At 30.3% G+C, this 13,216-nt stretch overlaps 1 protein-coding gene across 9 annotated transcripts in view; it reads left to right on the top strand.

Annotated features, from left to right (window-relative positions):
- Nucleotides 1–210: 210 nt before the first annotated feature.
- Nucleotides 211–13,216, top strand: part of LOC143255867 (uncharacterized) — a 51,093-nt gene continuing 38,087 nt past the window's right edge. For all 9 annotated transcript variants that reach the window (XR_013030901.1, XR_013030900.1, XR_013030899.1 and 6 more), the window contains exon 1: nucleotides 211–354. The gene's annotated coding sequence lies outside the window, so the exon portion shown is untranslated. The remainder of the gene's footprint in view (nucleotides 355–13,216) is intronic.

Below are 13,216 nucleotides of genomic sequence, written 5' to 3'. Positions count from 1 at the left end.
CCCAGAAATAAACATATAATTTGTATTAAATAACATTACAGCTTAATTTAAAGCAAAATAAATAATGTCTTAAAACTTATTTATAAACTATTACTTTTGATTAAAAACTCCTAAATTAAAATTGCGAGATATTCTGTTATTATATTTGTGAAACGATGCAATTTCTGCGCGTCATGAAACGGCCATTATAAGTTATTTTTGTATGACGTCATGAGATGTCCGCGTCCTCAATGGTAATGGGTGTCAGTGTAATTATCAATTTCAAATTAAAAAAAAATGGATAGAGCCTTAACCTTTGAAATAATTGTTTGATTTATCATGCAATTACAACATACCTTAATGGTTACTTTAAAAGTAAGTGATTTTTTTTAAAATTCATAGTTACTAAAAATGTACTGTTAATCTAACATTACTTAGTTACTAAGTTCACTTTAGGAAGATTTATTTTAAATTATTTTAAATTTAGTTTCTCCTTTGTTTCGATAATACAACATGCAGATGTATGGCATTACTGTTGGGCTAAGTATTTTAATAATTGTTAAATTATACAGTTGTTGCTACGCATTGCTAGTCTTTTGTATTTGACTGTTATTATTAGCATTACTATTATCAATTGTTAGTAATACTTGGTAATGTTAAACATTTAAGTTTAATTTTCAACTTTTAAAGCCTCTGAATTATTACAACATCTATAAAAATATTTGCATATATGAGGAAATCACAAAATAAATTTAATGATTAACATTAATTATTTTAATATAAGTATAGGATGGTGAAAAGACTAATTTCTATTGGACATTAAGTCCACTATGCATACAATGATAAATTTTGGCTGATTATTAGAAGTTCAGAAGTAGAAGAAGAGAAAACTCTTTATATTTAATTAAACTGCACCCAGTCTAGGCTAAATGTAATTACATATATATATATATATATAAATATTTAATTTTTTAGGACAGGATTTTGTTGGTCCATCTAGGTCATTTCATCCATTTTTGGCATTAAAATAAATTTTAAAGTGAAAATGAAGTACTTGAAACTAGCCCTTGTCATTCAAACATTTGTCAGATCTGCCCTTTAATTCTTAAATTTACTGCATGAACTACATCTGTAGGGAACCCATTTTAAAGGCCAGTCACCTTGTTAGAAAAAGAAAACTTAGCTAAAATTGACCCCAGCTGTCAACATTTGTGCCCCTAGTTCTATCATATTACCATTTAAGTATGAAAATTACAACCAAACATATAACATTGTATCCCCAGGCTATTCATTATATTCAGTTTTCTAAGAATTATGATATTATACATAAGTTCACTTTCATAGTTGTTTTCCTTCCATATTTAAGATAAATAATCTATTTATCTATAATAATCAAGGCCATATGACCTTGAATGTTATAAAATAAAAAGATGAGACATAAAAATGACCTTAAAAGATGTATATACACACATCATCTTGTATTGAATGTCATGTATATAATAATATCTGTTCATAACATTTAAGAACATAAAAGTCTTTTAAGTTATTAAAAAGTGTATGTTTTTAAATTACTATATATCTCATAATTTAACTAACCTTTGACTTAGATAAGTAAGACATCTAAATAATAAAAGCCATTGAAAATAGTGAGCCTAATGTACCTTAGTGTATAAGGTACATAATTATTTATGTACTCACTCAAAGTTTATAACTCACTTTGAAGTTTTACATGCTTCAATGTAAAGAATATTACTTTACATATTCTGATAAAGTAATTTTTGGAAACTAAAAAGTAAAGTTTTATATAAACCTTGTAAATTCTGATTTACAACTGTTTGATATTTAGAATATATTTGAAACCACAACAATATGTTATTACATGGTCCATTCTTGATTTAAGGTTCATGTATTTTATAATTTTATTATGAACTGTATTGAGTAATTGTAGGCTCGTCACATTAGCTGACTTCCAGCTCATAATTACTAATGAATGTAAGGATATACAAATGCATAATAAAGTATCTGTCAAATTTCAACTTTAGCATAGTAAAATAATATTTTACATAAAACCAATAGTTTCACAATTTAGCACTAATCATTTTTATATTATTTCTCTGTTAACTATTAGTTGGAAATCCATTAGAATATTACTCTTCATAAGTCAGTTTCAATAGCAAACATTAATATTAAATGAACTAACATTATGTTAAACCTTGTGATTATTTTAATGTCTGTAACATTAGTAAATATAGATAGAACAGTTAATACTAACTCAGTTGTAGTAGAACTTCTAGTTACAGCTCTACTGGTGAAAGTACCTAATGTAAAAAATAATGCCAAAGTTCCCTTACACAAAGTTACATTTCTACATACATGTATTGGTCAAAACACAAAAATAGTATGTGCATATCTTCCAGTGGCACAGGGGTACGTCTGCAGACTTGCACTGCTAAAATCTGGGTTTTGATGCCTGTGGTGGGCATATCACAGATAGCTCATTGTGTAGCTTTGGGCTTAATTCAAAACAACAACAGTGTGTATATTTAGCAGAGTTTTTATCTTCTGTTGAAATAATGCAGATGTTATATTAGTGATGTCCAATGAAGACAGTGACTATACACAATTTTTGTGCACCTGTCTTGAAATAGTGTGACCACTGTTCACTGTGTATGGGTATATATATATATATATATATATATATATAAACACACAGGTATGACAGCCCAAGTATTCAAGCATGTCTCAGTGTTACTGGGTATCAGTATAATTTTAAAATTCAAATGAAAAATATATTTTTATTACTTTTAAATTTATTTAATTTATAATTTTGGGTAGTTTTACAGATATGGAAATTTTGCTTTAACATTTGGACAGTGGAACTGTGGAAAGTGTCAGAATGTAAAACGAGTATCTTATCTGATACATGGGCTAATACACATGGAAACAATGATTGCTAATGTGTTTATAAATATTTGCATTTACTGTACATAACAGAGCTTTGTCATGTAATAATAGATAAATGTGTTAGTTTCAAGATATGCGTTTGTGTATGTGTTTCATGGGACAGAAAGGGTGCAAGTAGATTTTTAAGGTACATAAGGTTAGAGAATACATCTACATTTGTTTAGTCAAAAATGAAAACATAGGCCTATTACTTAATATATATATATCATAATCATTTTTTATTAGAAAATCTTTATCGTTCAAACCCTCTAAAGATGGTTCAAGATCTTAATATTATTTATTGTTGATTATTTGTGAATTTATCATTTTGCCAGTAGTAAAGTCATCACTGTTAATAACTGAGGTTTAGCTTGTATCTATGAAATGACATTGAGTCTGATTTGTTACAAATCATATATAATTTTGATATAACAAGATATGACATCAATTTAACTAGGACTATGGCAACTACAAGTTCAGTGATGTCCATGTGAAGGATAAAAATACTACATTTGAAGGTAGCTTGTTCCAAAGGCTAACCACTTAAATTACTGAGGCTGTCTCAGTTAGAAAGGAATTTTACACTGCCAAAATTTGTATTTATTTCCTCTAATGTTACCATTCTAACTCTTGAGTACAAGTAAATGTTGGTGTAACAACACTGTCTTTCACTTAACAAACTTAAATGCATCCCTGTATACTGTAACTTGTACTTTTTTTTTTCACCACAAACTGTTGATAAATCAGTGTTATAGGGTAGAATGAATAATTGATACCTCTGATATCAAATATCTAATGAGTGAAATGACACTTTGTAAGTGGTTGTGACATGCACACTTTGACCCAAACCTATGCATATTATGTTATATTTAAAAAGTAGCATTTGATGCTCAGGTTTACTTACAAAATTTTTATTCAGAAGCTAGAACTTAAACCTCCTGTGTGAAAAGGTTTCCATGTAAAAGAAACAACAGTAGACAAGATGGTCTGAGCTAAAAATTGTTCCCTATTTTTAATATTACATCCATTTAAAACTTGAATTTCAGTTACTATTCACTAGAAAATTTTCTCTTGCTAAATAATAGGTTCTCTACAGCTGGGCTGCAGTTGAATGTTTGACAGTAGTGTTAGCAGTTACTTTAGCTTTATTAATATTCTATTGCAGTCTTGGCATCTTTAATGCATTTCTGTAAAAAATAAAAGCCTGCTTTAATTAATTTTTAATTTGGGTATGTGACTAGTAAATATTAAATCACTATACCAGCATCCCACATTTACAGTTTCAGTAGTGAAATTTTAAAGTAAATATTGTAGATCATATGTTTCAATACAATTATATTATGTAGGCATTTATTTCTCCAAGTATTTGGAATTTATTATACAAGCTGTACACAAAAAATGTTTGTTTTTGTAGCACTTTGTTTTTCTATGCTTTTTGAAGCCATCTGTTTTGATGCTCTTCCCTTCCTCTTCTGTAACTACATTGTTCTTGTTATGAGCAGGAAAAATTTCACACGTAATCTTCTCTTTGACAAAACCAAAGAAAATTAGAAAACCATTGGCTTTTGATCTTTTTTTCTCGTAATGCTTCTTTTTTCTGGATGTTGGTGAGACTAGCTCAGACTCTCTCTATACCAAAGCAATGTATACAAAATATGGCTGGGTGAGTTGGTGCTATTGGAGAATCAGCTGGTAGAGATGACACAGTAGGATCAGGAGTCTTTAAATTACTTGTTAAAAAATAATTTGTACAAATTATCTGATGTAATTAGAATTTCACAAATTCTTAACCTTGGAAAATATACTGATAACAAATTTGCTACGAAGTATTGGTTATTCAGTAATCATTTTAAACATTTGATCTAAGGTTGTTAATATAGAGGCAGATTTCAAATGCATCTCCTTGCTTCCACATACACATAATACTGTTTTAATCTAGTGAGTAGTGGGACTAGCTCTGTTTTTTAGTCACAACATGGTAGCTCATAGAATGGCTCCAAGATTATCAAGTACAAACCTTGAGCTTGTACGTTTGTCATCTAATTGGTTTGCTAATTGCAGTTTTGGAATCAGGAGGTCAAATCTTTTCCATTGATGTACTTTATCATACCCAAAGCTTTATTGATTCATTTACTTTAATCCTGCTTAAAAGGATTTTAATATGAGTACAGGCTGGTAGAGATCCTGATGACTAATAACATCTACCTGGGTGTACACTCACTCCATGTTTGTTATTGTAAGCATGCAAAAATATAGCTAATAAAAATGAAAAAAAAAATCTCATAGACTAATTTATTCTAAGCCTGTCTCAAAGAATGTTAAGTGCACAACTATTGAGGATTCCCTCTTGTTTACCATTTAGAACTGTTATACCTAGGTCTGATGTGGTTCCAATGTTAATGATGGTTTACCTATAGAGTATTTGATACGAGAAGAAAAGACAGCTTACTCTCTGAAAAGTCAGTTTATTTTTCAGGCTTCAGGCACAAAGGTTATTCAATCTTTCACATGACATTGGGATTTATTTTCCAAGGTTGCAATGTATTTGTCTTAGTTTTTGTTTAGTCCTGAAGTAAACATTTATCATTGAAAATGATGCACATATTTGGCAGTAGTATATTGAGAGAAGGCTGAACCCATTTCAGCCAGAAGTGTCAATCTTTTTCTCTTTTTTTTTTACCTGGCTCTTTGGAAGGGCCTTTTGCACCTTTCTCAATACTCTCAGGATTCCTCAAATCACTTTGTGTCTTTATTCTCAAAAGATCATTGCAGTTATTTAGCAGGTATATTAAGGTTACATATGTTTGTGACCTGATTCTTATATGCCATGTATACCATTTACCGGCAGGTTTATTTTTAATGGCTGCTGACTTACAGGTATTGCTGGTCCAAGTGATTTGAGCTTTTTACCAACAAACTGCTTCCTTATTTTCTTTACTTCCTCAGATCATTTTTTGTTATCCAAAATATTGTCAAAAATGGAAGGGGATAAATCTTTTCAATTGTTCATCTGATCACTATTTCTCACTTCTCTGTCTAACCAGATTTCTATCATGTTCATATTCAGTGAAGGTCTTGAATGTGAACATGATAGGAATCTGCTTTTAGAGATGCTAATGAATTACTTTTTATTTAAGGGTCTCTTTGAAGGCAAGGCGTATTTTGCAAGTCATGTCTAATCAGATTTGTAGCATTTCTAGGCCCTTAATGGCCCAGTTGAATTGTCTGCTGGAGAATATTATGTGTACTGGTATGCAGAGCTCCCTCAATACTTTTATTTCACATTACTCACATGATCTGACAGTATCTTTGTCTGAGGGTTTTCACCTATCTCTGTAGGTATCTTAACCATTTCTGCTAGGTTATACAGAGGGGTGAGTATTTTCATTGCTACCTTTTAGGGTCCCTTACCTTATTTTCACCGAATCCCATTTTGTGGCAAGTATTGCCCAAGCAGTTGTGCTTTTATCAGATTTGATTCCATATTAGCAAACACCAGTTCAACATAATTTACAGTGGTTGCAATAGGTTCTGTAGAAAGGAAATGTTGTATAAGATCACCTAGATTCTGACCAAGTGGTATTACTTTTCTCTGATGGACTCCCACTCATGGAATATCATGAATAAAGCATAAGCAGATCCTGCAGTGGCTTATTTTTATCTTACTCCTTTCATTCTTTTATCCAGGCAAAGAGTATACCCTGCCTGAAAATGATGTAATATTTTTAGTTTCTCAATCAAGTAGCACATCTCTAATTACTGATACTTTTCTTTCCTGTGCATGGTTTTTACTGCTTGCTAATCTTTCAATTTATACTATCAGTAAATTTAACTAATGTACAACCAGTTTTGCTGTCAGTATCAATGTAAATTGTAATAACCAACAAGGGCTTCAAAGCAGAAACCTCTTAAACTCTTCTTGAAAGTTACTCAGTTGAAGAAAACTCCAATGAGAGTCATTCACCACTTTCCATCTCTGAGTCAACATATTAAGTCAACATATACTTTCACATCTTGAAGGCCAAGGTAAACAACAGCTAAAGGAGAACCCACATCTGAAAACATTGTTGTAAATATTTTTTGGTGTAATTATTTTAGTGGTGATATAAAAAATATTGCTGAATTCTGTTTATGCAATTTCATTATTCAAAGGTTTCAATAAAGAAGTTTCAATTCCTTACCAACAAGAAAAGTCAAAATGATATGCTGACTTCTGTAAGGTTGCTTTATGAAACTATTTATTATTGTTGTTTTAGCATGTCTTTGTTCTGTAATAATATGGTATGGTGCACGTAGAGAAATGAAGATTAAAAGTTTGATCTTGCATTATACTTTGTTTCTGTTTTTCTTTAGTATTTTCCTTATATTCAAGGTTAAAATATATACAAAGAGAATATACTTATGTATATAAAATATCATAATTTTATTAATAACAGTAATTGAATATCAGATCAGCTTTTTATGCATTTGTGTGTTTTCTTACCAGAACCTGTCTGAAATATTTATTATAGTTTTTCAGTTTAAGTTGACAAAAAAATAGAATATGTACAGACACCTCAATGTAAAAATATTGTCATCATTTTTTTTCCCCTGAGGTGTGGATATTAAAGAACTAGGTTTTTAAAATCCTTAGGACTTTGTATAATATATTTGCAAATGATTATGTGAGTGATGGGTTGTAAATTTGAATATTAAGAGCAAAAGTTTAATGTTTGAAATTCCAGTTACAAACTTTAACAACATTAAAAAATGTTTCATATAAAAGACATAAGTTAGTGGAATGGTTGCTTGATAATATAGTATGTGCATGCAGTTTTGATTTTTTAAAAAATCTTTTGTTGGATATAGCCTGTATATAAAGGTAAAGGGCTATTTTGATGAATGTGAACTTTATGGGCCAAATGACCTATAACCATGCATTGTGTTACGTTGTTATCTGCTGAATTAATTATCCTTAATACATACTTGAATTAGTGACCTTTAAGTCATTTTTGAAAACATTTTAAATTCTTTTATAACCACACTAGATGTTGTATATATATATATACACACACACACACACGTGTGTGTGTGTGTGTGTGAGCATACATGTATGTAATTCTTTTTGATATTCTGAAAATGATATCAAAACTAGTGGGGGTACATGTGTTGTGGATGAAAGTTATGTAAATTCATGATTAATGAAAGGTTGTCTTAGGGTATGAAAAGTTGTTACCTTTATATATAAATTAAAAAAACCCAAAATGACCATAAAAACAGCAAACATTGCATGTATCTCCTCATAGACTCGACAAACTTTCATGCTAAATTTGGTGAAGATTCATTAATAATAGGGTGAAGTAGTTGTAAAACAAATCCCTGCTAAAACACTTAAAAACTGCAAAATACAAAATTAAAAATTTGTGTGTATTTCCCCATGGACCTAATGAACCTCCATACCAATTTTGGTGAAGATCCATCTACACCCTGCAAAGTATTTACATGGATGTAAAACAGACAGTACAGTTATATTTATATAGATGGCATCATTGCATTAGAACCACATGTAACATATTCATGATGTCATATCTGCACCATGAGAATGGAGAAAAATAGTTGTGTGTGATGGGAAATGGAGGCAAAACAGGAAAATCGTGATTCTCCCCACGCATGTCATTGCAAATCTACACAGGATAAAAATTTTGCAAAGTTGAGGGTTACATATTGTGTAATAAAAAATTTTTTCAGGTATCAGATAAGCAAGAGTTCCATTATAGTATGATTGTATACTTGATGTCTAACTTCAAATTTACCTAAGATGTGTAGTATGTATTATGCTTTTAGTGGTATATGTATTGCAGGTATTTAAATATATTTGTAGCTTTATGAATGTTTCTTTTAAAAATATGTTTACAGTGAATATTACTAATAGTGTTTTCCAATTTTATTGTTAGTTTGCATAAAGTTGTACGTTGAGTATTTTTTCAGAGATTTTTGATTTGTTTTGACAGCTTTATATTTATCTTCCTTCTATTTTATTACAACCAATTTACAAAACCAAGTCAGTTACATATTAAAGTAAGAAATTCGAATTAGCAAATAAAATCAATATTTATGGAGTTATGTGTACAAAGAACCACAGACTGTTTTGGCCTGTGTCTTCAGTACATGAAAATTTCAAATTACATTTTTTACACTATCTAAACCCTGTTTAAAAAAAGAAGACATATATTTTGTTTCCAACTGTAGATAACAAACCATGAAATTGTCTTTTTCTTTTGTAGTATTAAATGTTTAATTATGTATGCTTTAATATATTTTTAGAGTAATTTTTTATTCACCAAAGTTGTGTATAAAAAGTGTGCAAAAGGAATGTTTGTGCTTTGTTTTAATATGTGTGTGTATGTATTGCTTATTGAGAATTTTATAATATTTTCTCTTTTAATGAATTGATTTTCTCTCATTAATCTATTCAGGCTTTAGTATGTACATGTTACTTTCGAAAACACTTGACAGAAAAAATGAAATGTTAATTATACTTTAAGTTTTATAAATGTACTTCATTCACTGACAATTCTATTATCTCCTCAGGTGATTTAAATCAGAGTAAAAAATAGTTAATGACAGTTAGCTGTATTATTTCACAACCTGGGTGTGGTTTGCTTGCTTTGCACATGTCGCTTATTTCGAGAGTATGGTTGTTTTTTTTAAAGATGCATGAATCTTTTAATACAAATTACAAATGGCAGGTGGCAGAGATAGAAGGTTAGTGTTAAAGTAAATAAAACTGGTTTTGTTATTTCAAAGTTATGAAGTTTTTTAAACATGAATGAATTGTTACGCATTATTGTATTGTAAATGCAGACTGGTAACACCAAACAGATAGTAATGGCTCGATATAATAAGTCTTACGTTAACGATTTTGTGTACTGACTGCAGGGGATACTTGTTGGTCATCATCTTGATAACTTGTAAGTAAATTGGCAGTTATATAGGAGAATTAGATTTGTTCTTTTATCTTGTAATGAAATATTGCTGTGTAAAAATGTTTTTCGTGGTGTGTAAGAAGCTATACTGTTGTACTTGTATGCCTCTTACTATTACTCAAACTGCTGTAATTTCACAGCTCAATGTGCGTAGCACATAGCATAACTAATTCAATATTTTGTTAACATTTAATATATTCAGATTAGTGGGAGAGTTAAATTTTTTGGAATGAAATACAGCATCATAATTTTTGCTATCCATAATTTTCATCTTTCGTTTGCTGTTACTCATAGTTATGCTATTTGCTCATAACTTCATGCAATCTCATAGACATTTTTAAGTTTTGAAAGTATATTTCAGTGTTACAGTTTTATGAATGTCTTTTTAGTTTTCTTGACTGTTACATTTAAACAGTGTTTTTGCATCAAGTTTTCACAGTAAATCTTATTGTTTTATTTTGTTTCCTTACAAATGTCACAATATAATTTTTGGACTTTGTGTATACTTACTGCCAACTGCAATAAAATACATAAATAACAGTTTAATGTAATAATGCATTATAATTTTCACCTGAATATCAAAGGCATATCAGGACCACAGACAAGGGTGGCTTGCCCATACAATTTAGATTGTTTCCATTCCAATTTCAAATTCCAAAGTAATTTAAAAATATATGAAAAATACAAGTCAAATACAAAAATAAAATATAATTAAAGCTTAACATAATATAAGTAGTTAAGATATAAAGGTTTCTAATGCTTTAATAATGTTACCAATAATAATAATACCTAGGTAAAACTACATTTGTTTAAATGTTGCATAAACATGTGCTGTTGTATGATTTATTAATTAATGTTATGTGTGAGTTATTATTGAGTGTGAGTTGATTGATTGTAGTTACCTTCACTAAAATGTGCCACCTCTAAATAAGTGAATGCTTCTCTTTAATGTACTGGGAGACATGCTCAGAAATTAATTCCAAGCTAAAAAATGACTTAGGTAGTTTGTTTTTGTAGTTATTTATGGCAAAGTTGTTACAGTTGATGTGATTTTTATTTTTCATTGGTTGCTTCTTTTTCACAGTTTCTCTCATTCTGTTAATTAATTGCAAACTGCATTTTTGGTGAAACTTCAGTAAACATTATACTGGACCAGTGTAATTTGTGTGAAATTAGTGGATTTTTCCTATCTACTAGTCCTGATGTTTAATGAATGGAAGGGCTAATTTAAAGCCCTGCTTCTCTCCTATATCTACTTCATAATAAAAATGAATTTTATTTAATAAAACTTGGAAGTAATTAGTGAAGTTGTCCAAAAGTTTGAAATTTCACCTACTCACTACTTGTCAGTACAGGAAAAATATTAATTTAACCAAACCTTAAATTCATAAAATTTGACCATTCATTTAATGAGTTCTAAAAATATTAATTTCTTTAAAAGCAGAATGTTACCAAAAATACAGTATTTGTAATTCACATATGATAAACAGAAGAGCTTATAAAAATTTACATTACCACCATTAGATGGAGCCTTTTTGATTGTACAGGGTGGCCTGTAAGTCCCTACCCATCTGTATATCTTATGTATCCAGTGTATCTGTGTGTTGTTCCTCATTCTTGCTGCATAATATTATGCGACACCATGTTCTGCGAGACATTTTTTTCAACATAGCAGGGGTTACTGTTCCAAATGCCATGGTAACAGCTGCCTTCAATTCATCATCAGTATTATAACCTTGTGTAGACATAATGTCCTTTATGTATCCCCAAAGAGAGTTATCACATGTTGTCAAGTCCAGACTTCTTGGGCGCCAAGGTTGTTACAGAACCACGACCTATCTATTTGTCTTGAACAGTGTTATTAAGATAATCTCGCACAGTGAGGGCATAATGAGCCGGAGCTCCATCTTGTTGAAACCAAACCTCTTCTCTGATTCCAAGTTCATCGAGTTTCGGTATAAACCATTGTTGTAACATGTTTAGATATGTTGTATTCAATTTCTTCATAATAATAAGGATTCTCCTTTGCCCAGAAGTAAACATTTCATGCTCGACTCGAACGGTAAATTGCACACTCGTCCGTAAACATTACCTTTTCTCGAGAAGGGATCATATTGAAGATTCACAGTAACTCATCACATGCCAGTTTCATATTTTCTCTATCAGCATCACTTAGTTCATTCACAAATGTGGGTCACCATGCTTTAACTCCCATGTCCTTTTTCATAAAGGTCTGCATGGTTGCTCCTGGGATACCAAGTACAGCTGATCTTTTCCTTGTCAACTTTAATGGTGAGTTAATTACTGACTCTTCCACACCAGCACATGACTCTCTACATTTAACTGTTCTTCCTGAACGAGATGCATCCTTAATATTGCCAGTTTCAAACAATTTGCTCTCCCAATTTGACAAAAAGGAAACAAATTTATAATACATGCATAATTGAATATAACATAATAACATATGGATGGGTAGGGACTTACAGGCCACCCTGTAGGTTATTATTAGTTTACATGCAGAGTACAGCATTTAGTAGGTGGAAGTTTGAAACTTTCTTTTTTCTTGGTGACCAACAGTTGTTTTCTTTTTACATCAATAATATAAAAGGTAACAGGTATTTGTATCAAAATGAAGTTATCACATTTTAATGTAGTGAGGTATATATTTGATATTACATAGTTTACATTCATAAGTTGGTAGTTAATTACAATCATCACTCAGTGGGAAGTCTGGAGTTACAATACTAAAATCAGGGTTTGATTCCCCTTGTTGAACACAGTGGATAACTTCATTTGGCTTTGTTGTAAAATGCACATGCATGCACACACACACACACACACATCCAATTATAATTAATCAATAATAAATTATAATAATGGATTTTAAATAGAAAAAAAAAATTTTCATATCTAACTTCAATGAAGAAAGTAATCAGGGCCACAAGTTAAATTATGAGGAAAGTGAGAAGCATTGCCTTGATTTAATTTGCATTTAAACACAAAAATGGGAAATTTTATATTTCCAATGATTGTTTCATTTAAATATATATGACTTGTAAAGAGTACAAATGTGGGCTTGTAACATAATATATGGACTTCTTTTCTTTGGAGCCTAGAAGAAGTAGAGGCCATTTTATTATGTTGTTTAAACATTTGTTAGATATGTATATATTGACCTGAAAAGTTTTCTGTTATCTCAGACTTTATATTTAGTTAATTGCCATGAATAATTCTCATAAGTCTCTTAGCTATTTTTACAGCAATTAAACATTAAGCTAAAGACGTGAAGGTACCTCAAGAAACAGTTGTTCTTTTTGAATGTACAACAA

The sequence above is a fragment of the Tachypleus tridentatus genome, chromosome 7, assembly GCF_004210375.1.
Source record: "Tachypleus tridentatus isolate NWPU-2018 chromosome 7, ASM421037v1, whole genome shotgun sequence".
Classification (NCBI taxonomy): Eukaryota; Metazoa; Arthropoda; class Merostomata; order Xiphosura; family Limulidae; genus Tachypleus; species Tachypleus tridentatus.
This window is presented reverse-complemented; position numbering and strand designations above follow the sequence as displayed.